General features: G+C 44.2%; 1 protein-coding gene across 12 annotated transcripts in view; it reads right to left on the reverse strand.

The window, feature by feature from the left end:
• The window catches only part of TIAM1 (TIAM Rac1 associated GEF 1), a 172192-nt gene that overhangs the window by 83447 nt on the left and 76107 nt on the right, over positions 1 to 12638 (reverse strand). For 6 of the 12 annotated variants that reach the window (XM_048934118.1, XM_048934121.1, XM_048934120.1 and 3 more), the window contains one exon: positions 1519 to 1697. The exons of 4 other annotated variants lie outside the window; for them this stretch is intronic. The gene's annotated coding sequence lies outside the window, so the exon portion shown is untranslated. The remainder of the gene's footprint in view (positions 1 to 1518; positions 1698 to 12638) is intronic. 2 more of the 12 variants (XM_048934124.1, XM_048934127.1) reach the window with 1 other exon arrangement.

The raw sequence follows: 12638 nt of genomic DNA on the forward strand, positions 1-12638 counted from the left end.
TTCAGCAGAAAATGTCGATTCATCAAAACCCAACTTTTTTGTGGGAATAGACAGGTTTTGATGAAAGACTTCTCCATTCCAAGAGGAAGACACATGAAAACCCAAGCAGGGAGACAGGCACGTCTCCTAGAGGAGATACCAGCTCAGTGACTCAGTCACTTGCCAAAGAAGCAGAAGATCAAGATCTGTATCTGCAGCCCAAGTGAAGCAAACAAGGGGCTGTGACTCTGTTCCTCCACATCCTCGAGGGGCAGCCTGACCATCAAGCTATGACTGCTCTGGGAAAGGGCTCCCTCTCCTACAAGATCTGTTTCCATCCTGGTTCAGAATAGGGAAAATATCAGTCATGGAAGTCCAGGAAGGATCAGGAAGGTCTGTCTATTGCACACCGATAGACAGTAAGTTTTTTTTTTTAATTATTTTTATCATGGAAAACAAAGACTCAGTATGTGACTGTGATATCAACATTAGGATATCACCAGGGAGAACAAAAATTCTGCAGCAAATCTTTGGAAAAAACAATGCTCCTTCTATCAATTGCCCTGCACAGACTGGTTGAACTCTAGCTGACCTGCTGAGTCTTTGCTGGCTGAGTCATATAAAATGGTTACAGATAAAGAAGATCATATTCCAAACGACCACTGATGATGGTCCCATCTAAGAGCACCATTTCATTTGAAATCTGTAATTTTTGTTTCTCTTCCCTTCTCCTCAATATTAAGTATTCCTTAAAAATATTACGAAGCCAAAATATTTGTTCAAAGTAAACCTATGTTACTAACTCTCCAAATTCCAAAAAGTTGGGCCTTTAGATTCCAGGAGAAAATCTGACATATAATTAACTTTCAACCAAATTTGAAGCACCTCGCAAGACAACAGATTGCCAATTTAAATTTAGATTTCTAGTAGGAGGCCCTGGTGACAAATCTGTATTTTTCTCCTGGAGCGAAGCTTGAAGGTTGTGAGAACCAGAACAATGATTAAATCCACAGTGAGCAATGATTCTACAGAAATAAACTTCTGCGCAAATCTTCCAGCCAACAACAAAGATTTTTACTGAACTCACAAGAACCACATAGAAAAATGTACAAGGCTAATAACCAAGTGCAAACGTACATATTTTATTGTAATCAACGTGCGCTTTTTCAAAAGGGCAAGAAGGAGACTGAAATTCTACAGCATGTCTTTGAGTTTCCCAGAAACTCCAATAGTATATTTAATTGTTTCCAAATAAGAGCCTTTTAACCAGCCATTTCTTTTTTGTAAGCCGTTCTCGTATATGCTAAAGCATGGGATGGACTCCAAAAAGGCCCTGCAGGCGATTCAAATCAGAGGAGGAGAGAGGAGAGAGGGAGGAAGGGATGTCATCAATAGCTGCTTGATAGCAATTCAAATGCCTTTGTATTGCTAAATGGGTGTAACCATAAACCACATGCAGCTTATCCAATTTTTCCCCTCCCACGAACCATTATACAAACACAGCAAACTCCTCAAGAAAATGTATGGACACACATGTACCTTCCAAGGCAATACTGGTATCCAGCGCAACCTTCCCCAAGAGAACTGTGGCATTTAGAGGTATAGAATTGCAAATGATACCAAAATGAACAGTTACTGGGATTGCAGAAGCTGTCAGCACCTGCCACTCAGCGCCTCCATTACTCCCTCGTCAGAGTCTATGACTATATGCCAAAAACCTGGGGAGAAAGAGGGGAGAAAAAAAAAAATCAGACAAAGGGTTAGCAGGAACGGCCATACAGGAGGACATATTCTGCCAAGTCCTATTATCATCACTTACCTAGGAAACATTGTTCAATACAGCATGCAAATGCCGTGTTTCAATTTGAATGATACAATCTGATGAGAGTAGAATAAAGGAAAAGCCCAATCAGATGCCTTGAGCCCAATAAACAGAGCTCCTCATCCTGACACTTTTTGCAGTACAATTCCCTGATGAAATGAAGGTGCCCTGCAAAGGAGCAGTCAGAGCAGAGAACACACCTGTGCCTGCTGCCTGGACAGGGTTCACAGAATCACAGAATCACAGAATCGTAGGGGTTGGAAGGGACCTCCAGAGATCATGGAGTCCAACCCCCCTGCCAAAGCAGGTTCCCTACAGCAGGTCGCACAGGTAGGCATCCAGGCAGGTCTTGAACGTCTCCAGAGAAGGAGACTCCACCACCTCCCTGGGCAGCCTGTTCCAGTGCTCCGTCACCTCACTGTAAAGAAGTTCTTGCGCACATTGGTGCAGAACTTCCTATGCTGCAGTTTCCGGCCGTTTCCCATTGTCCTGACATGGCCTCCAAACATGGCCTCTCACAAAGGCACCCTCTGAGGGACACAGGCTTAATCTCTGGAGGCAAACCACCCAAGAAAGGCCTGAAACCAAGAGATCCCAGACAACATGCCTCTGTGCCGACAGCCTGATTTATGAAAAGGGTAGTAATCCCAGCAGTGATTTCATTAACATTTTTCAAGGACAAATCAGAGGCGTACGGCAGAGCGTTTACATGCATTTTTGTGCACGGTGAAAAGCTCTTGGGGTTGATTGCACCCACAGAAGCGTGGATACAAGAGACAGCCTGTGCCTACCTAGGCCTTAGGCCAGTCATTAGAACAGTCCTGAAGTCACATAGGTGCTTATGCACAAGCCCAAGCAATTTCTTAGTTTGGTATGACTGGAAGACACACAGGGACCGGTCCTGTGAGGCACCACAAGCCCACCAGAGGAGCCAGGGCTCTGCCCACACCAGCTCCAGTCACACAGCTGCTCCTCCATGGCCCTGCAATAGTGTCAACAAAATGCCGCAAGCCCAGCTGTACAACTTACACATACCTCCAAAAGACTCAAGAAAAACAAAACAAAAGGCTTTGGATGAGATTACCGATGCCTATCAGGTTATTAGAGCTATCTGGTGGGGAAACTGTGATCCCCATTTGGCTGGGTTCTCAAAAGAAATGAGCGTCATCGGCTCCTTTCCAAATTGAAAACATTCGCGTTTTCTTTTTCCTCCTTCATGTTCCCCTCTCTGTTCCTCACCTCCCCCTCTCCCCCCAAGCTATTGGTTGAGTTCTGTCTGAAAAGCGGTTCATGAATTGCTCAGGAGCTGACAGAAATTAATAAAATGAAGCTCATTTATATTGAAATGGACTCATTATCATGCCAGCTGCCAATAGTTTATAAGTCAGGAATCTTGCTGACAAACAAGGTCCTGCAGGCAAGAGGCTTTCCACCTGCATCCACCGCATGACGGATAATCCTATGAAGTACATTCCTCACCTCCAAAGAAATAGGATTTGTGATAATCTTTTTTTCAGATCTGTCTGCTGTGGCCACAGAAAACGTGTCCAAAAGAGGAAAAATACAGATGTGGCTGAGCATTTATCAGGTTTTCCATCATGAAGTGGTTTTTGAGGAGTCTGTAATTCAGTCAGAAAGATCTGCTCCAGCCTGAAGCCAACTCTGCTCACTTCTGCAAAACACTAGCCACAATGTGCCCTGCTCCACACACTGCTTTGCTCCTCCAGTGTAAATTATCCTCTGCTTCTACTCACGCTCTGCATCAAAATTTAAATGAATTGCCTTGTTTGTTAAAAAGGTGAAAAGATCCAAAGTGGAGACCCGGAACTGGTAGCTGAGTGATCCAAATTCTCACTAAGCTCTACTGAGTCTGAAGGGCTGGCAACATCCATTGCAAGAACGATGACTGTTCATGCACACACGGTTCCTTCAGAAGGTTATGTTTCCTTTCTGAAAATGGTTGTTCCTATTAACTTCTTCAACTTGGAGAGACTTTCTCAAAAGAAAGCAAGCTGCACCTTTCAAGGAAAACATCAGGTTTTCATATTTATCTTTGCCTGTCATTAACACGCACTGCAATGGTCCTCATCTCCACACTCTGTACTTCACCCCCGCAGCCCCAGCTCTCCTGCTCAGTAGCTCTGTGGGTCCTTCATGTGGAAGCCTTCAATGAGGTCTCCCCTCACACAAGTCAACAGCCAAAGGGAAGTCCCTGAGGCAAAAAGGGATGTATGCGCTCCTCCATCAGGAGAAAAGACAGAAGCAAAAGAAGCAAAATGGTTTGTTACAGCTTGCTTCCCAAATCCCTCGCAGGATTTGCTTTAGGTGTTCCTGGACACTTGCTATGCAAGCAGAGCCTGATCAAGGGGCAGCTAACTGCGTGCTCAGATTACCAGTATCTCACAGCAACCACTCTCAGGGCTGACAGACAGCTGCAAGCACGCACGCTTGGAACAGCCCACCTCATTAGAAAAGAACCATCAGAGGAAGATTTTCAATCTATGCTCAAGACCAAATATTCAGTCTTAGAGCCGGCTCCTGCAAACGTGCATGCACAAACAGATATATGTACACATGTATGATGCATGTGTGCATGCATGTATGCTAATGCCTACATATATCAGTGCAACTCCTTGTTCTTTGAAGGCTTGGAAGTAGCACAGCTGTATTTATTTCATAGCCACAAAACAGTGCCTTGAAAAATCAGGCCAAGGAGTTCCCACAGGGCTCAGAACACAGCAGCTTAAGTCAGTTCAAACTGAGGGAGCTTGCAGCAAGCCACGATGAATGGATTAAATGAGAGCATAGTAAGGAAGAAGAATATATTAAAGGAGCACCTAGTTATTCATCACATCTGCTACCTGTGATTCTAGGTATAGCAAAGAGAGTTTTGACTTTCATATGATGAGTTTACAGTGACAGAAGACTAAGGAAAAAACATCAGCACACTTGCTTTCTTTCTGTTTGCAGACACTCAGCGTGAGCTTTAATGGATGAAAAATATGAAAGCTACAGCTTTCTAAAAGCCTCCTTTTCAAAGCAGAACCTTTCCCGTCCAGCAAGGAAAAATTAGCATGCAAGTATATCTCCTTGTCCAGCAAACACGAAATGCTGGCTAGAAGAACGACAGCTCTCCTTCAATTCTATTTTTACTTTTCTATTTTATGCTGGGTGGTTTTGTCAGATTCAAAATGCAACTGCAAATGTGAGACCAGTTAGTCATTACACAAATCTTCATCCAGCTTTGTGAAGCCCTCACACATTCTACTGCAGAACACCAGGATGGATATACATCGACAGGAAACAGCAGTCATTTGATACAGAAAATATTTAATGTTAATCAGTACCTTTGGGCTGTATTCTCCACCCACTATCCAATCCTATTCCAAACCACTGTAGCTTCAGTGTTCGATCCTGCCTACTGAAACGGTGAATCACTTTACTTGTAACCGGAGGCCATATTTTGTTAGCCTTTATTACCACTTGTTAACATGAATTGCTGCCAAAATCAATGGTAGCATCTACCCTGAGAAGAAAGTAAATGCTCTAGCGTGCTCCAGGGTCCTGCTGCCCTGACAGTTCTCTCCTCATCCTGTATTTCTGAGCTGCCCTTGGCAAAACAAAACACAGCAACCCACGGGAGATGGATGTACAGATAATGGATGGATGGGTGGATGGATGGATGGATGGATGGATGGATGGATGGATGGATGGATGGATGGATGGATGGATGGACTGGATGACTGGTTGGGTAGGTGGATGGGAAAGAGGCAGGCAGTAAGAAAGGTGGAAAGAAAGGCAGGAAGGCAGAAAGGAAGGAACAGAGGGAGGAAGGGAGAAAGGAAGGGATGAAGGAAGAGAGGTTTCTCTAAGACCAGTTCTTTGAGGTGGCTTCCTGTGATGAGGGTACATACCTGAGATCAGAAATTCTCCAAATTTTCTTGTTCTCAGCATAATCTCTGAAATAAGTATGATGTCACTGAGCTCATAGCCCGACTCTAGTGGATTGCAGAAGCTGGTTGACTTCTTTTAAAGTAGTTAAAGTCAAATATACTCCTCTTTGTGTTTTCTTTACATAAAATGCCATATAAGCTTTTTGTTTGTAAGGAAAATGAATTTCAAACCAACTACTTCTTATGCTACGTGTCAAAAAGAACTCCTGAATCTGTAGTCAGATGATGATGACCATGCAGACAAGGCTGGGAGGGATGTCCACACATCTGCTAGAACTGGCCAGCAGTGCTGGAATTGCAAAAACTCTTCATAACCACCTCACTATCATGTACCGTTTGCATCTGTCATAGTTAGGAGAACAATGCTGTGTGATTGCTCCAGATGAAGAGGAGGGGAAAGAAAAATAAACCCACATTCTCTTTGTACAGAGTTCATAATGAAAAGATGTGGGAAGCCTTGTTCCTCAAGCTGTAGCACCACACCTATGAGAATTTCTAAGGAAGGGATGAAAAAAGAAAGAGAGAGGAAGGTCTGTCAGGAGATGCGCAATCTCTGTATAAGCGACAATCATCCCCAAATCACAGCTAAAGAAGACAAAATCATAGGCATGGCACTGACAAAGTACCTTGATAATGCACTAACAGAGCAGGCAGCCAGCCCAAGGGGATGCTCCCTATTCAGGGTTTCTATATTTATACTAGGGGATGCAAATAACTGACCCAGTTGCAGGTTTGTTTGTTTTCTAATCACTTTTACAAGTATCTTATGTGTTTTCAATCTTTCTCCTTCCCTTTCCTTTCATTTTTAATGGTGGGAAAATCCCCCTTTCTTCCCTTCGGGAAATCTGCAAGGATTTACACGTTGAAAGAAAAAGGCAAAGCAGGGAAAAAGGATTCTAATTTCAGATCATCAGACATAAGCAAATCTATGGGAAGCCAACAGGGCAACTCCCTGGAGCCGTGGGGCAGGCTAACAGCAGCTTGCGTGCAGGGTGCTGGGAAGTTGGGGGGAGGGGGTTTACAGCCTGCCCTGGGGCAGTACGAGTGGCACAAAGCTACACAGTGCTGCAGGGCAAGCAGGAATTTGTCTAGCCTTCATGGAGGGAGAGAATGAGAACAGGAGCTGGAGCTGGAATGACTGTGCATGCATTTATCCGCTACTTAAAAAAGGAAAAGAACGCCCAAAATGCAACTGAAATAAAAATAAAATGTGGCTTGTTTATTTATCTTAAGGATATACATTATTGTTATTATACTTTGACTGAAATTCACTTTTTGTTCACACTAATGGAACAGCGAACTGCAGATGCACAATGAGGACAGAGCATGCCAAATTCATTAAAAAAAACAAACACATTTAGAAGTAACAAGATAATGTTCAGAGCAGGAGACAAGCCACCATGTGGGTGTATCAGTATACATATTCACATTGGACAGATACTGCAAAACCACCCAGAGTGACAATCTCAAGTAATAAGAATCAAAATCCTTGGCTTGAGTGAGTGGGGAGCCATAGCAGGCAGGATGTGATGGATAAAAACATTGTGGAAAAAAAATTAAGGCCAATAATTGGAGGGGGGGGTTGGAAATTGGAGAGGAAGCATTTAGCATATATCCTCATTTAAACACATAGGTAAGTAATCTGATTTTCAAGCAATGCCAAGGACCTCACACAGATCATTAAGATGGTGCCTGAGATACAAACACAAGTACCTAATTTTAGATACCCCAACTTAAGTACCAGGGAGGGATTCCAGAGGTCTAAGGAAAAACACACAGCAAATTAAACTCAGGCGAGCTCATGATGAGAGCAGCTCTCACATTTTTGCCAGATTTACTATGACGGACAATGAAGTACCTCACCAAAGTACAGCTGCACGGCAAGGTAAGCTGTAGAACTAGCAGAAAAGTAACAGTAAATTCTGCAAAGGGGCCAGTCAAAGTACAACAAGGAAAGGTATTAAAGAAGAAGACGTCTTTTTAAGTTGTTGGAATCAAAGAATAGAATCATAGAATCATTAAGGCTGGAAAATACCACTAAGATTCCCCAGTGCAACCACCATCCCACCCCCCCACACCCACTGCCCACATCCCTCAGTGCCACATCCACACGGCTCCTGAACACCTCAGGGACGGTGACTGCACCACCTCCCTGGGCAGCCTGTGCCACTGCAGCACTGCTCTTGCTGAGAAGAAATTGTTCCTAATATCCAACCTGAACCTCCCTGGCACAACTTGAGGCCATCCCCTCTCGTCCTATCGCTGATTCCTGGGAGAAGAGGCTGATTCCCACCTCACCAGGATCTCCTTTCAGGTGGTAATACAGAGCTAGGAGGTCTCCCCTGAGCCTCCTCTTCTCCAAACTGAACAACCCCCGTTCCCTCAGCCACTCCCCATCAGACTTGTGCTCCAGATCCCTCACAGCTTTGTTGCCTCCTCTGGACACACACTAGGGCCTCAATAACTTTCTTGTAGTAAGAGGCCCTAAACTCAACACACAGCAAGGCAGCATGCTTTGTGGAAGTCCTGGTACTAGTGAGCTCCTACTTTTAGTTTGGTCTTTAGCAAGATTCAGCTGCCACTGAAAGCATCTGTTGTTGCCAGCACTCTTATGACTACATGGCTTCTGGTTTTGTCTAATGAGATGATATCAAGCACTCCAGAGCAGGTTTCACAGCCTGGCATTACCATAGGACAAACCCTCACCGTTTCACCAGCATGCATACAGAAACATTCATGCAAAACTCAGCTGGTCTGCACCAGCTTGCCGCTGTCAGAGTTAAATTAAGCATGCAGATTTTATCTGGTACATCCTGACAGAACCTGATCACTCAAACGCTGTCACTGAAATGCACTCGCGCTGCAGTACGCTTATCTGGGCCTACCGGTTTTAGTTACAACTCGTATATCACACATCTCCTGAGAGCCCAGCTCTACCCCACTGAAGAAGCACCCGGCACTGAAGTCCTCACATTACGAGCTACCTTCTCAGTTCAGAGGGCGCAACACCTACAGGGAGCCATGACCTCTTGGGAGACATCTCATAGGGAGCTAAGAGCCCAACGGGTGTGGGGACAGGGCTGATGGTGAGCATTTCTGAGAAGGAAAGGCCACACTGTGAAGCAGGGTAAGGCAGCTTCATGATGGAAAGTGAAACCAGCCAGCTCTGAACCTGGCTTCAAAAGAAAGTGAATGCTCTGACTTAATTTTCACCAAGGGCATGGGGGAGTGAAGTGTGTGAATACCACATCTGAGGTATCTGGGGAGCTAAATTCAAAGGGTTTAAAATGTGCCAGTCAGCAGGAGTTTTTAATCTGCATCCCAAAACTATGAGAGAAGTGGTACAAGAAACCACAGGTTTAAGTACAATAATTTTTATATTAAAACCTGCAGATCAGGATCCTGCCTGGGACTGGGGAACAAGTGATCCAAGAAATGATACAACCATCTGCCAAGCCTCAACCGCGTGCGAGTCTGAGGAACACATCTGAGAGGAGAAGGAACGGCACAGCAAGAAGTGGGAAATGAGTAAAATGCCACATGGGTTGTGGCACACTCATTCCATCTCTTTCTCTAACAGGACAAGCCATTTTATAGTGGAGAAGTGAGCAGTAGATATCTTTCTGGAAAAGTACTAGCTAAGATGAAGGTGACAAAGACTAGCATAGGAACTATGATATGAGTAAGAAACTCAGAGCTGTTGTACTGAAAGGAGAATTATCTGACTCAAGGGACAAGGTTTTTTAATGCTTTCAATGATGACATGCAAAGAAAGGAATACACTTCTGACTTGTGCTGCTGACACAGAGAAAGAAAGTCACAAAATAAAAGATGTTGCCTCATATTGATCATAATTGATCATATCACATTACTGATGTGATGTAATAGTGATAAAAAGCAAATGTAGTCAAAAGATGCCCAAGCCAGGTTTTCCCGTAGAAGCCATTCACCTCACCCAGAATAACACTTGCAGTCTTCATCATTCATGGCAAGGGCCAATAAACGGAAGAATACCTTCAACAAAAGCAAAGCAGATACAATGAAGCCCAGATCTTCCTTTGGAGGGTTAAAACGACAGGATTGTTTCATACAGCAAAACAAAAAGGCTGTGTAAAGACAGGATCTGTGTTCACAGGCAGAAAAGGGTAACTTGAACAGTCAATTCAAATAAATGTATTCATGACAGTTTTTCAAGTTCCCCTCTGGCTTTGCAAACTATGTCTCATTCAGGAACAATGTTGCAGCTGGCATGCATAAGCTACCTGCGATCAGTGGAAAGCCAGCAGAGAAGGATGGCCAATGCAGGTTTCGTACACCGAGCTCCTCTGAACACAATAGACTGTCAAAAAGAACTTTTGTTTTCCTCTTCCTTTGAAAACAATTCAAAGAACATCACCAAAGAAAGCTAAAGAAAAGGTGTTCCAAATCCTCTGTGGGAATTTTCCAGCATCAGGCTCCCACTTTCTCTCAGTGCCCCACTAATACTCTATGAAAAGCGTAAGCAACTGATCACAAGACAAACAGATGACAACTGTCCCAGCACCATCCTATAATGTAGTGCCCTAAGACAGCCTTGTGTGAAGGTGCCTCCCATGGTAGAAAATCAAGATTTCAGGCTCCCCAGACAGAGGACTCCCATCTGGATCTTCCTTGTCATGGAGGAGTGACATCCTCTCTGATACGGGACAGAAAGCTGCATGTGAATGCATATGCACACACGTGTTTGCAGGTGCAGGAGTGAAGGGATGAGGGTGGGGATGTCACTCTTTCTCTATTTTAATGATCTATCTAGAAAAGTAAGTTTTCAGTTGAAAAGCCTTGGTGTGTTTTAGTGTTTGTAGGAATTGCTCAGCACCCTGGCTGAGGCTTACTCCATCTGTGTGACGCAGCACTGTCTGAATGCAGCCCTCCGCAAGTTATAACTGCTTCCAGAGTTCCTCAGCTGTCCCAGATTCATAAACCACATTTCAGTGAATAAACCTTTCAGCAAAAAAGAAAAATGGATCTCCTACCCCGAGGTGAAACATTACTGGAAAGTCACCAGGTATTGCTATTAGAGAGAGTGCTACAGAGCTTGCCTGACTGAAGCCCAACCAGAGCATTGGTGGAAAACTGCTTACTGTCAGCTCTGCTTCAGTGCTTTCTTACAAGAGAAGGTCGCTAATACACTCTGCCTTAGTCCTTATTAGAAGAATATTTTTCTTACTTGTAGATGTTACTACAGGGTATAGTCACATAAATGAAACGCTATACGGTGCTAAAACACATGGTTCATAAGTGGGATTTACTTATTATTTTTAAGGAATTCTAAAGTACATACTAGAAATGCAAATGTTTAATGAAACAATGGCTGAGCCTCTTCAAAAATGCCAGCCTGGAGAAACATCAGCCACACCATCAAACGAAGACACCATAAATCTACAAGACACTTTATAATTTCAGTAGCAGTAGGTGTCATTCCCTCATTTCAGTGCTTCATATTGGTATGAGGCCCAAAATAGCCCTAAAAGAAAACACCTAGCTTCCCCTTTAAATTTACAGAGTGGTAGATGATTTTAGTAGCTGAGAAAGCTACTGATATTTTCTGTGGCATCATTCCCAGCCCATATGAAAATAAAAGTTGTGGTAAAAACGCACACATCATGTATTTGTGAGCATACTGATCACATTCACCTACGTCCAAGCTACAAGTGAATTATTCAGCCCACCTGAGCTCACAGCTGCTCCTGAATTCCCATAAGTGGCACCTGCCTGATAAAGGAAGAGGTCTCCAAACAGCAGAAGTGACCACTCTTCTCCCCCACTTTCACAGCACTGTTTTTCTGGGTATGCACACAGGACCCATAAGCATGCTGGAGCCTCTGTAATGCAAAAAGCAGCAGCACAGAGAAAGATCCCACTGTGTTCCTGGACAAAGAGAGTTTTAGTGAAATAGGTGTTATAAATAGTATCACGGAGACCAAACATTAGGCCTCCTGTAAGCCAAGTTTCCTCCCTCCAGTGCCAAAGCCACCAGAGAAGGTGACTGACTTGCCTTCTGCTCCTCAGCCAGTCACAGCCCCACCATATTGCCACGCTGATCCAACAGACCTATATCAAGGGGATGAACTTACTTTAATAGCATATGGACATTCCTCAAAGACAAAGGCTATGGCCATTTTAAAGGGAATTTTTAAAGGAAGCCCCTTGTGTTATTTTTGACAGACCAAAATTAAGAAGTGAAGGACACCTTTATCATCGAGTTCAACACAGACTCCTTCATGTTGCAGTGCTGCATCAGCCTTTGCCTCTCCTTTTGGAAAGCAGCACTCTCTGTACTAGTTAAGAGGTCTTTACTCATGAAATTTCCACATCAAGAGTAGAAAGCCTGACCTGCAAATGCTTTGGAGGCCTCTGAAGTTCTGCCACCAGGGACAGTCTTCCCATCTTTAACAATCAAACTGCCCACTGATGGGCTGCACATACCTTACAGCAAGCGACTGTGAAATCAAAATATTTCCAATGCAACTCCCTCCTCCCCTTGTTTACTTGTCCTTTTCCACCACTTTCAGACCCAATGTATCTAAAAGAAAAGAAGAAACTAAAAGCCAACGTTTTGCACTTCAGCATTTCCAGTTTTCAACCATGGAGCCAAGGAACATCCCAAGCTGGACGGGACCCACAAGGATGACCAAGTCCAACTCTGGGCTCCACACAGCAACTCCCAAAATCCAAACCCTACCTCTGAGAACACTGTCCAAATGCTTCTTGAATTTCAGAATCCGGGGCCGTGCCCACAGCCCCGTGCATCCCGTTCCCCGCCCACCGCCCTGTGGTGCAGCCCCTTTCCCTGACCCCCCAGCTGCCCTCCCCTGACGCAGCTCCATGCCGTTCCCTCGGGCCCT

The sequence above is a fragment of the Lagopus muta genome, chromosome 1 (genome assembly GCF_023343835.1).
Source record: "Lagopus muta isolate bLagMut1 chromosome 1, bLagMut1 primary, whole genome shotgun sequence".
In the NCBI taxonomy this organism is placed as follows: domain Eukaryota; kingdom Metazoa; phylum Chordata; class Aves; order Galliformes; family Phasianidae; genus Lagopus; species Lagopus muta.